The sequence below is a fragment of the Poecilia reticulata genome, chromosome 21, assembly GCF_904066995.2.
Source record: "Poecilia reticulata chromosome 21, P_reticulata-male-v2, whole genome shotgun sequence".
NCBI lineage: Eukaryota > Metazoa > Chordata > Actinopteri > Cyprinodontiformes > Poeciliidae > Poecilia > Poecilia reticulata.
Genome location: NC_088850.1, coordinates 9,436,463 through 9,447,651, shown reverse-complemented (window position 1 = coordinate 9,447,651; position 11,189 = coordinate 9,436,463).

The following is an 11,189-nucleotide window of genomic DNA, read 5'->3' as shown; positions in this document are numbered from 1 at the left end:
AAGGAAAAAGTGTTCCCAGCCAACAGGAGAAATTGCATTTTTGAGAAACTCTTGCCTGTCAAGAAGTAATTAAAGAAGTAATTCATGAAAGGAAGCCTGACCAACTAAGAATGGAGTGCAACGATTGTACATGCTTATCAGCAGTAAAATAAAAATCCCTTTTTACTAGTCTAATGCAATATTTAATGTCTGGAAAAAAACTAGCCGAGCCACAATTGTCTGACACGATCTCTTTAAAAGCATCACTCACTGAATTCAATCAACTGAAATGCATTTTCTGCGGTTTTCTACAGAATGTGTTACGACAGGCGACCAAATCTGAGCTGGCAAAAATATAAGAATTTATCTGAAATTATTAGTAAACATGAATCTCGTCCATTCTCTTTTTCTCATATTTACAATGTTTTCTTAGTTGAGCAACCTGTTGTATCTGTGAGCGTGCATCCCGCCAGCAGGGGGCACCAGTCATCCTTAAACTTACCCAACACGTGTGAATGAGGGTGGTCCGACATGGGGTCTCCCATGGGGATTACTGATCATACATGGCAAATGTTCGGGACAACTGTTTTGTCCTACTTTCATGTAGGTGGAAAAAAAAAAAGCTTGGCAAAGCAAAGAGACTTATTTTTAGATTTCTTACGAAACCAACACATCCTCTAATTTGTTTTTGCACACAGATCTGAAAGAGGGAAGCTCATTTCACGACAAATTATGGATAAATTGCAAGTTTTGATATTTACAGAATTCTTATTTTTTTATTATTATGATTTGGTGATTCACTGGTTTGAAAAAAAAAACACCCCTGTATGTGAAAAACTGGATGTACAACTTATTACAAAGCAGAAAGATTTTCAAATTTGGAACACATACAATCTGCTTTAAACATGGCCAAATTTCAACTCAACGGAAGTGAACTATCTCTCTCCACTTCCCATTGACCATTGAAGTTTTGGGTTAAAACTGAATTAACTGTAGGTATAATTACAGCAACGTGGTTGAAGGCAATAAATAAAATTGCAGTTGAACAATCTAAAGGGTTAAAACACTGATTTTTTTTCCCCTATAAGGCCGCTCCATTAACAGACAAATTAGCACACACGGTCTTGAATAAATTTCATTCCTCACTATATATTCTTGGATGAAATGATTCATCAGGCAAGGTTTGGAGAAGAAACCTTTTTATTCCCTCATAGTTTATGTGCTTACAGAATAGTGTATTTATAAACTGCTTTTAGTTAATAATCAGCAGATAAATTATTACTAACCAATCAAAGTCAATTAGAAGCTATGCACATTGAGTCTTTGTCAGAAAAGCAGTATTCCTCTAAGGCTACCTTAAAAGTTGTGTTTTACCCTCGAAAGAAACAGCAAGAAATACCTTTTGATTGTTAAAAGGTAAAAGCAAGCGAACAAAAATACAATTTTAATATTCGTCCTCTCGCAGGGGGAAATATTAGAAGTCACTAGGTGGCGCCCGAGAAACCTGAGAGAGTTTAATCCCTCCATAACCTCTTACTTGTACAACTTTAAAAACCAGTTTCACGTAGAAGTAAGAGGCGCATTGCGTGTCAAATGGTTGTATTTATTCAGCAGCCATAAGAGTCTCCGTGATTTGAATGGTGTAAAATTAATGCGCCGCTTGGAGCCATTCAGAGGGTACTATGTTGCTCGGCGGAAGGCTAAAGCACCTTGTATTGCTTTTATCAAGGCACTGGCGCCACCAAACGGGCTCCGGGGGAAATTGTTGGGGCCCTCTGGTCTCTACCAGCCCCAATCTACTCCGTCATCAGTAATACGAATTTGAGAGATGGCTACAGGTTTACATGTGTTACATATTTCTCCTTCATCTATTTATTCTTTACTTATTTTTGCATTTATTTGTGTCCTTGTTTTGTAACCTGTCACTTTTAAATGTCACTTGTCCCAGGTCCTGTTTTCCACCCCCACTACATGACAGCAGCCACATACGTCTCTTTTTTTTTCTTTCTTTGCTACAGATGTCTCACACCAACCCTCCCCCACCATCACAGGGTTATCGTACACCAGAGGATGGCAACATATCTTCATCATGGGGTTAATTAATTTACCATTACTAGTTGTAGAGTACTTCATGGAAATGCTATTTGGTTCACTCACTCCTGTCCAAAGAGTGTCAACAGTTCATACGTCCACATTTTAGGGTCTTGGTAATGTAAAAATAATGCTACCACAAACATGTTGTTTTTTTTTTGTTTTTTTTTTTGTTTTCTGTAATGCTAATAAATAAAATATACTATCATTCAGTTATTGAGTCATCTGAACCCAGTCAAAACATTCTGGTCTTAAATTGTTTCAATCTAACCTTAGCAATAAATAAATGTATCGCTTATTTTTCTGCCTCATCATCTTCCGACTGGGTCTCCAAATCCAGTAAAGGTTCTCTGCAGGCACCCCTGCAGGCAGCTTAGCCCGGTCCAGATGCAACTGACTTTTCAGCATCATTAGATTCACTTGTTCAATTTTTTTTAGAATAATGTAAGGCATTTCGTTGCACATGATATGATGTGCAACAGAAAAAATGAAAAACATCCTTTCAGTTGCTTGCTATGTGTGTATTGTTAGGAGCTGGAGTCAAACAGTAAGAAGTCCCAATTAAGTTGTTTATCGTGTTGCATTTATATATATATGTATTTAGTATAAAAATGTGAGTGCCCCTCCTCCCTCTGAGTGTCTGGGTTTGCCTGACAACGGCTGTTCTTCAGAAACCAAAAGCTCTGTTCGCTCACGGTTTTATGCAACGAGCCTCATCCTCTCGTCGTACATAAATCCCCTTTTCAGATCTCTGTTCATGCGTTCATCAGTCATAAAAAAATGGTAGCAGAGAATAATCAAATTTCAATAACTCAATATATTTTGTAGCTCTTGGTCTGATAATTATAACCTACCGTTCATTATCGATTTTATGCCTCAACTTCATCCAAAGATCCGATCAAATCTACCTATTTTATCGCCTGTGATATTTAATCTTTTTTTTTTTTACTTGGTCTCTCATCTAACTTAGAGCTATGAATTATTCAGAGACAAAGTCCATTGAGTAGACGATCAGTAGTTATGCAGGAAGATGCAGGAAGATGTTTCTCTCAGGTATTTCAGCTCTTCTTCTGTTCCTCTCCACCATGTCTTATTTTTCAAGAGGTCACAGGAAAACAGGTACAAGAACGGGATTCACAGTGAGGCACAAAGCGGCTAAGATCTAACAAAATAACGTTACACAAACACCTGACTCCCGGTGATTTACGCCTTTACAGATTTCAACTACTTCTTCATATCCTATTAAGCTTAAATTGTGTGTGTGTGTGTGTGTGTGTGTGTGTGTGTGTGTGTGTGTGTGTGTGTGTGTGTGTGTGTGTGTGTGTGTGTGTGTGTGTGTGTGTTTTAATCCAACAGAAGTTGTTTTTAACAAAAGCATTTGGAACCAGATGCTCAGTAAATGTAAAAGGCATGTAAGGACAAACAAGGTTGATTTTTATGTTTATTTTATATAATTTTTTTGAACCCTCTTGACACTAAAATGTGTTTGATTTTTTTTTTTCTTTGGGAGACTTTGCCAAATGAAAGTTATTAAAATGTAAATATAAGAGCACAATGAAGCAAGTCAGGGCAATCATATATGCAAGGTCTTAAGAATAGAGGTGGCGGTTTTTAGTCGCAGATGTTTTGAAAAGAGCTTAAAAATTTTCTAGGATAAAAGCATTAAGCAAAAAATACAAGAACAAAGGATTCTGGGTATGCTATAGAGAGACCCATTTAATTACCACAATTTATATTAACTCTAATCTGTTCTCTCCTTTTGTTCTAATGAAAGCAAAAACACAGATAATGAAGAACATGGGGATTCATTCTTTTTATTCTCTAGAATAAGTTTAGAATACCATTTTTTTAACCAATATTGTTTCCTAACTTATGTGTTATATCTTTTTTTGATTCTCCTTGAAGGAAAGGCAATAATTCAGAGAAATAACCAAGAAATTGCCGGATAAAACGCTGATTGATAGTCAAGGTGAATGAGTATAGTGTCATCAGCATAAAGCTGCACTTTCCCTGTACAAATATCTATCTATCTATCTATCTATCTATCTATCTATCTATCTATCTATCTATCTATCTATCTATCTATCTATCTATCTATCTATCTATCTATCTATCTATCGGCCATTTTTGAACGATCCTGAGGTTTCAGTGAACCAACAGGTGGGGCTATTAGCATCACTTTCCCTCCCACTTTATTTTCCCGATCAAATCCCAATCACTGATCTGAACGCAGCTGGGTTTTACTGCTGTATTGTAAGGAGAACGGCAGATGATAAATCTATAGGAAAAATAGTTTGGGGGGTTATGAAATTAAAAACTCGCAATAAACTCACTAATGCATTTGGAAGATGATTTTTTATTTTTTATTTTTTAACAGGATATATGGTTTGGGGGGGGGGGGTATTTTGGGACAAATGTTTGCTTCAGCTTTGAACAGGCAGCCCTTTGAGAGGTTGAATGCTGATTGTGGACAAGCTGAGTGGGGGATGTGAAGTATGGATCATTATCAACAAGGGAAAACGAGGGGTGGGGGAGAATGGGAGCATGTTGGGGGTGGCCACACATTCCACATGGTTTAAAAGGTATAGATGATGCCACACAGGGATGTTTTTGTTTTCTCTTCTTCTTCTTCTTCTTCTTCTTCTTCCTTGACGGAAATCTTGAATGGAGAGATTTTCCTTCTGAATTGCTGCACGCACCATTTCAACACTCAACCAACATCTTGGCGTTCGTGGTTGAAGGAGCAACTTGCGCAGAGCGGCATTACCTCCTGAGCATGCATGGAAGCAGCCCTTCATGGGACAAGTTTGGAGTTGAAATGAGAACATGGAGTATCTCGGAGCTGATTTCCTAGAGCTGAGCCGCAGCCTCCCAGCAGTTACCTCCTCCTGGTCCAGTGTGACACGTTTCCAACAAATCTGCCCGACCAGCCGCAGCTTGTGTTACAGACTCACTATAAAATATTCATCCATGGAAAATCTCTTTGATTTCACTCGGCCATTTGTCTTCAGTGTGCGGCGCAGGTTAATTCCAGCCTAAACATGTGATTCAAACTGAAGCATCCGCACAAGAAAAAGTCCGGCCGGATCACAGATCTCATTCATCCACAGAGTGGGGGGAAGAAAAAAAAAAAAAAAAAAAAAGGGTGGGGGGGGGGGAGCATGTCTACTTCCTCAACTGCCTCTCCTACAGGTGAGTCTCCAGAAATACGTTGACTCAATTGTAAGCGTTTACTGTTTTTTTATTATTATTATTTTTTTTATTATTATTATTTTTCTATATATTTGCTTTTGGTGGCATAAAAACACACGTGAAGCTGAGTTCATTGACCTGAAATGACCCCTTTTTAAAGACAATGTCCTCTTTTCAGTCACAAACAAAGATGCGCGCACACGCATGAACCTTTTTTTTTTTTTTTTTTTTTTTTTAATTGTAACAAAATTGCGTGCTCTTATTTTAGAGAATAGGCGCGATTGGATCTAAAAGGCAACTGCGAATATTTTTAATTCATTACTTGATCATCTCTGAATCGGCTAATTTTTAAAAAAGAACATTAAAGAAGATTTTAGTTGGGAGAGCCAATCCATGAATGGGTTGTTGAATGGATGATCTGACCTCATGACGTCAAAAACTGCAAAGAGAAAAGTTTAATAAGGGCATGCCGTCCACCCGTTTGCTGGTATTAAAATAAATAGTGATGAAATATTGAGTCGGACGGACTCGAGCAGGCATGTGATGAGGTCGTGGGCATTTTAAATTTAAAGTGAGTTTTGCGCGTCCTGTGCACAGCCGCCTTTCCGTCTACCCCCTTCCCGTGACGTCACCGATATTTCGCTTTTATACCTTTCATTGAATTTGAACCAACGTCTTTAATTACGTCCCAAAATTATCTACTTTTGCCTTTTTAGTTAAAAAGGCAAAAAAGAAGAAAAAAAAAACAACTTACTCATTCGTTAGTTCACTAAATGCAAAATCTGGTTTGATGCATTAAATGCGTTTATGCAATTATTTTAATGGAAACGCATCGGATTTAAGTCCACAATGTCAGATATTTAAAAGAACACACGTGAACCCACAGATGTAGTTTTATTATAGGCGGTTTGTGATAAACATAAACTGAACAAAATAGAAGGGGGGGGGGGGTGGGGGAAAATCTTAAAGTTTATGTATTTTGTCGGTGCTTTCTATGATCTCTGCGTAATTATTTTTCGTTGAGTCCAAATAATATTTAACGAATTCCGTAGCTTTAGCAAAGGGAGATGCTTATTATAACGTAATAACTCCTGATTTCATCCCGATGTTTAAAAAAAAAAAAACATTTACTACACAATCCGGACTGTGGATTTCACGTGAGCTATGACGTAATAACCGGAATAAACAATTAATAAATCAACTTTATGTTGAGTGGTACAGGCCTCACATATCAATCAGTTTTATACATTAAAGAAAAATAAACATTAAAGAGCATATGACTTGCCTGGTTCCCACTGTTTACGCTTTCCTACAGAAAGTTTTTTTTTCTTCTTCTTTTTTTTTTTTTTTTTAAATAACGGATTGGTAGCTGGAATTCATGAAGTAAACTACAAAAAACAACCCCCCCCCCCACGTAAAAAAAAAAAAAAAAAAAAAAAAAAAGGAAAGAGACACGGGGCTCAATGAACCCTTTGAACTACATTGACAGGAGTAGGGTGAAGGCAAATTTCCTCTGGGAGCCTACAGGGTGCAGGAGTGGGGGTTGGGTGGGGTTAGCTGGGGTGATGGAGTGCAAAGTCTGCTCAGAAGGTTGGTATTCAAACAACTCGGGAATCTGGCTTTGTTTATCAGGTGCTCACAAATGCAGATTCTCCTCAAACCCCCCCAATGCCCCCAACCCCACAAAAAAAGCATCAGGAAGTCTTCAGGATTTTTCCAGATGCATCAGTGTAACTTCCTGTTCACATGATCAGAGCTCTCAAAGCTACCATCTCAGTGGTTGTGTTTAACATAAATTGTGGTGGGACTAGTTGGTATGACAATAAGCACCAAAACAAACCACAATCCAACTTGTTTCCCCGTCCTTTAAGGAGAAAAATTACAAAGTTTCAGGACATGTTCACCAAGGTCTCATCCGCATATGTCTTCGAAGGATGGCGGATCTCAAATGTTTGTTTAATCGTCCAAATCATGAATGGCGATCGATGTTAAACAACATTAAAAACAAATTAAGTTAGGTGATCCAGCAGCTCTAGTGTTTTAATTTTAAAATGTAATTAATTAACGCAAAACTAGCATATGGAATAAGCACCATGGGATGGTAAAATAGTTGTGTTGTGTAATAAAACAGCAACAATGTGCATGTTGAATTAAAACTGTATCTGCAACAAGTTATTTCTTTGTATACTTCTTCTGGAAAACCAACTGCTTTTATGTCAGCTCTTGTAAAAAAAAAAAAAAATTGTAATTAAATTAAAATAATAACAAATCAAAAATAATTTACTCAAATCCAGATCAGTGTCCTTTCTCATTTTAAGATGAATTGATGGCAAGGTACCTGAATATTTTTAACAATCGATTTTAAAATGCAATAGTTTAATCCAGATTGCAGTACAAATAATGATAGAGATCATCATTGGTTGTTTTACTGTACATTGCTTCAGAGTAAATAACTGTTACACAGAAATGGGCACAGAAATGCAATAATTTACAGAGTAATTTAATCATATTTCAACTTGAAAGTTCCCCGCCCATGCTTAAAAAACTAAGAACAGCCTCATTTGGCTGAGATAGACAACAGATGAAAAGCTGAAAAACCTAATAAGAGCTATAAATAAATACAAATCACCGAGGATGTTGGAATATCTAAAAGTTTTTCGATCTTGTTCCACAGCATTCATTTCTAAAAACAGACAATTTACAATTATGCCACATTTGTTTGTCTTCATTAAGCAGCAATGCCTGAACGAATGAAAACATTCATGTTTTCTTTGAACACATGAAATAAAGAATACATAAAATATCAGGCAAAGAAATCCTGACATGCATAAAAAGCGGAAGGAAGCTGAAGCTTTTTTAATATCCAATACTTTCTCCGCTCTTAACCATCTTTAGGCATTTTCCGTCAACTGCATGAAAAACTGTTTAGTTTTTTTTTTTACTTATAGCAACACAGGGGGAAGTAACCATTTGTGGCTGAAGAAAAATCTTAGAGGAATGAGTACTACTAAATGCAGGTCAGTTTTTTTTTATTAATGTTGTTATTTTTACCAAATCCTGGGATTTTATTCATTGTCCTTCTTTGTTCATAATCAAACAAAGCTGAAAATAAACCAATCCTTTACAAATGCAAATAAAAACGAACATATATTTTTAGTGCTTTTATCTTAAACGACTTACACAAATAAACTCTGACTTCCTATGTCTGTTCTTTTATGAAACAAGTCAGGCAAAAAAACAAAACAAAAACAAAGATCCTTTTTGTGAAGTGTTGCATGAAAATCTCATGACTTTGGTTTATTTGATTTAGTTATTCCAAAATGTACAACTAAAAAACATATCACAAAGCTTGGGATCAGTATGAAGGTTTTTTTTAAAAAATATATATAAAAAAGAAAAGATGCATATTTAGGAGAGAAAAATAAAAATAAAAAAAGACGAACAATGTGTTACATTAAGCGAGTGAAGGAAAAAACTTAGCTAATTTCTGACTCGTGGTTGCTTTTAATTACAGAGCATTGTTAAGCAGTTAAAGCTTAACGAAGGAATCCTGTCTTTATCGAGATACTTTTAATGGATTTATTTATTTTTTTCTTAAAAAAATTAAAATCACTTTAGATTTCATGCCTCTTGAATTTCACAAGAATCTCCTTTTTCCCCATTTTGTTTTTAAATACCTCCTAGCAGCTAAAACACAAACACAAGCCTCCCATGCACAAGTACTCCCTCTCTTCCACATGTCGGCGAATAGCTCAGAGGTGATCTCCCCCGACTGTTCCTGATCAGAAAGCTCCCGTCGGGGATATGAGTGAGGGGATAACATCTGACACTGGCATCCAGCCCTCTGACCCCAACCGTAATTCTGTGGTGACTGCGGAAGCCTCTGCCAAAAGCATCTTCAAAAACAGGGTCTTTTGCGCAGGGCAGAGGGGGGGTAAGAAGTGGTGGGCTTGGATTGGGCTGGGCTGGGGGTTTGGGGCAAAGCCTGTGAATTCCGGAGGGCGGACTCTTTGGCGGTGGGTGGGTGGGGATATGGGCTTGTTTTTGTTTCATTCCTTCCGACGTGTTTTTCCCTCTCTCCTTACAACCGGGAATAACCCCCTGAGAAACGTCCCACCAGGGTTAGGTGTGAGATAAGATGGAGGGGTTAGGAGTTGTGAGGGGGGTAACGGGTGAGGCGGGGGGTTCTCCAGGAGCAGACTATTTTTCATGCTTGTTGTTTTCGAGCTGGTGGACGGCCTTGAGGATTCACAACCATCCCCTCCTCCTCTTTTTTCTCTCTCCCTCGCTCTCTGCAGTGTTCTGTTTTTGAGCTCAAGAAAGAAGAAGAAGAAGAAAGGGAACAAATTGTTGTTGTGGAGTTTCAAGTTATGCAAAACCTGCCAGATGTAATCATCGCTATTTGAGTCTCGAACCTGCACGAAATTTCAACAGTAAAGACCGCACAACCATCCATTCATCCATAGTTCTCCTTGCATATTATTCATTTTTGCCGCAGTTAAGAAGCACTCACTTACTTACAGCGATTTGCAAAGACGTGCAGGGTGAAAGCAGCAAAGCCAAAAACTACCGAGTGGAGATGAGAAATGACAGTTTTCGGGGTTGTTTTTCCAGACTTTTCTGCTCACATTCCAAAGCTGTGAGTTCAGCTCTCCTCTGGTGCCCACTAGGATGCTGGGAGGTTACTCATAGTGCATTGGAAACATGAGCTTGTGCTTTGTTTTGCATTACTCTTATTATTGTTTTTTTTTTTTACTGGTACCTGAAGCTTAAACTTAAGCTTCAGGTACCAAAGTGGTGTTCGGTTTTATTTTTGGTTGAAATGGTTGAAACAGAAGTCATTATTTGAGATTTAAATCAGATTTATTGCTTCATGGGACTTTGTGACATCTTGTATCTGAAGCGTTTTCGTTGGTTGTGCAATGTCCAGACAGATGATCAGAGCTAAACTAAATCAGGTTTTGATAGAAAAACGTAGCAAAAAAAAAAAAAAAAACATTTCACGTTTTACAAATTTAGCCATGGTGTGATTTCTTTTATTAAACACAAATCGCTTAGCAGCTCATTGCCCACCAATTCACATTTTAAAGGGTGTACATTCTACAGTCCCCAAACCTTGACAATTCATGCTTTTCGTAACTGGAGACAAACAAAAAATCATAATAAACAATTATTTTTAGCTTCCTTCAGCCAGTTGATTCAGATTGCGCATTCGTCAGTAAATTTTTACTTAGAAGTGCCTTTCAGTATAAAAATCCTGTGGTGCTTCACAATAAAATAACAGAAGACGCACAATTAAAGGATGTAGCAAAAGTCAAATAAATTACAATCAGTATAATTAGAAAAGGTCAGGGGGATCTGTGGCTGCCTCTTGTGAAGTTCACTGATCCACAAAATGTAAATAAGAATGCAGAGTTTGTGTGTAAGTGCCGTAGCAGCAGACAGTCTGTCTCCTTTACTTTTCTCTGTGTTCAGAGATAGCGAGCCCTTATCAGTCGGCTTCATGAACCAGGTGGTTGACATGCAGCTGTAACGGTTCAGAAATGCACAAAGAATCGTCACCTTACATAACTTTGAAAATCAAAGCCAGAATGGTAAGGCGGATTCTGTGTCACGAAGATAAGTAAAACGACGTGTTGCAGCTGTGTTTCGGACTAACTTACGTTTAAGTTAAGCTTTCGAGAAACGGGTGAACAGTGGTGGTTTCTGCATCTTGACTGTTTGTGTTTCCAGCAAGACAAACAAATAATTCCAGCCAGATTCTTCTGTGTTTGTTTTTTCTGACTTAAGCAACAAGTGGTGGATGTTCAACCTGGTGCTAATACGCTCCACTGAGACAGTAAAATATTCGGATCCTTCTGGCATCTCCCTCAAACTACACTGAACCTGTAGGGACTTTTTAAAACAGCTCGCCAACAAGCTTGTAG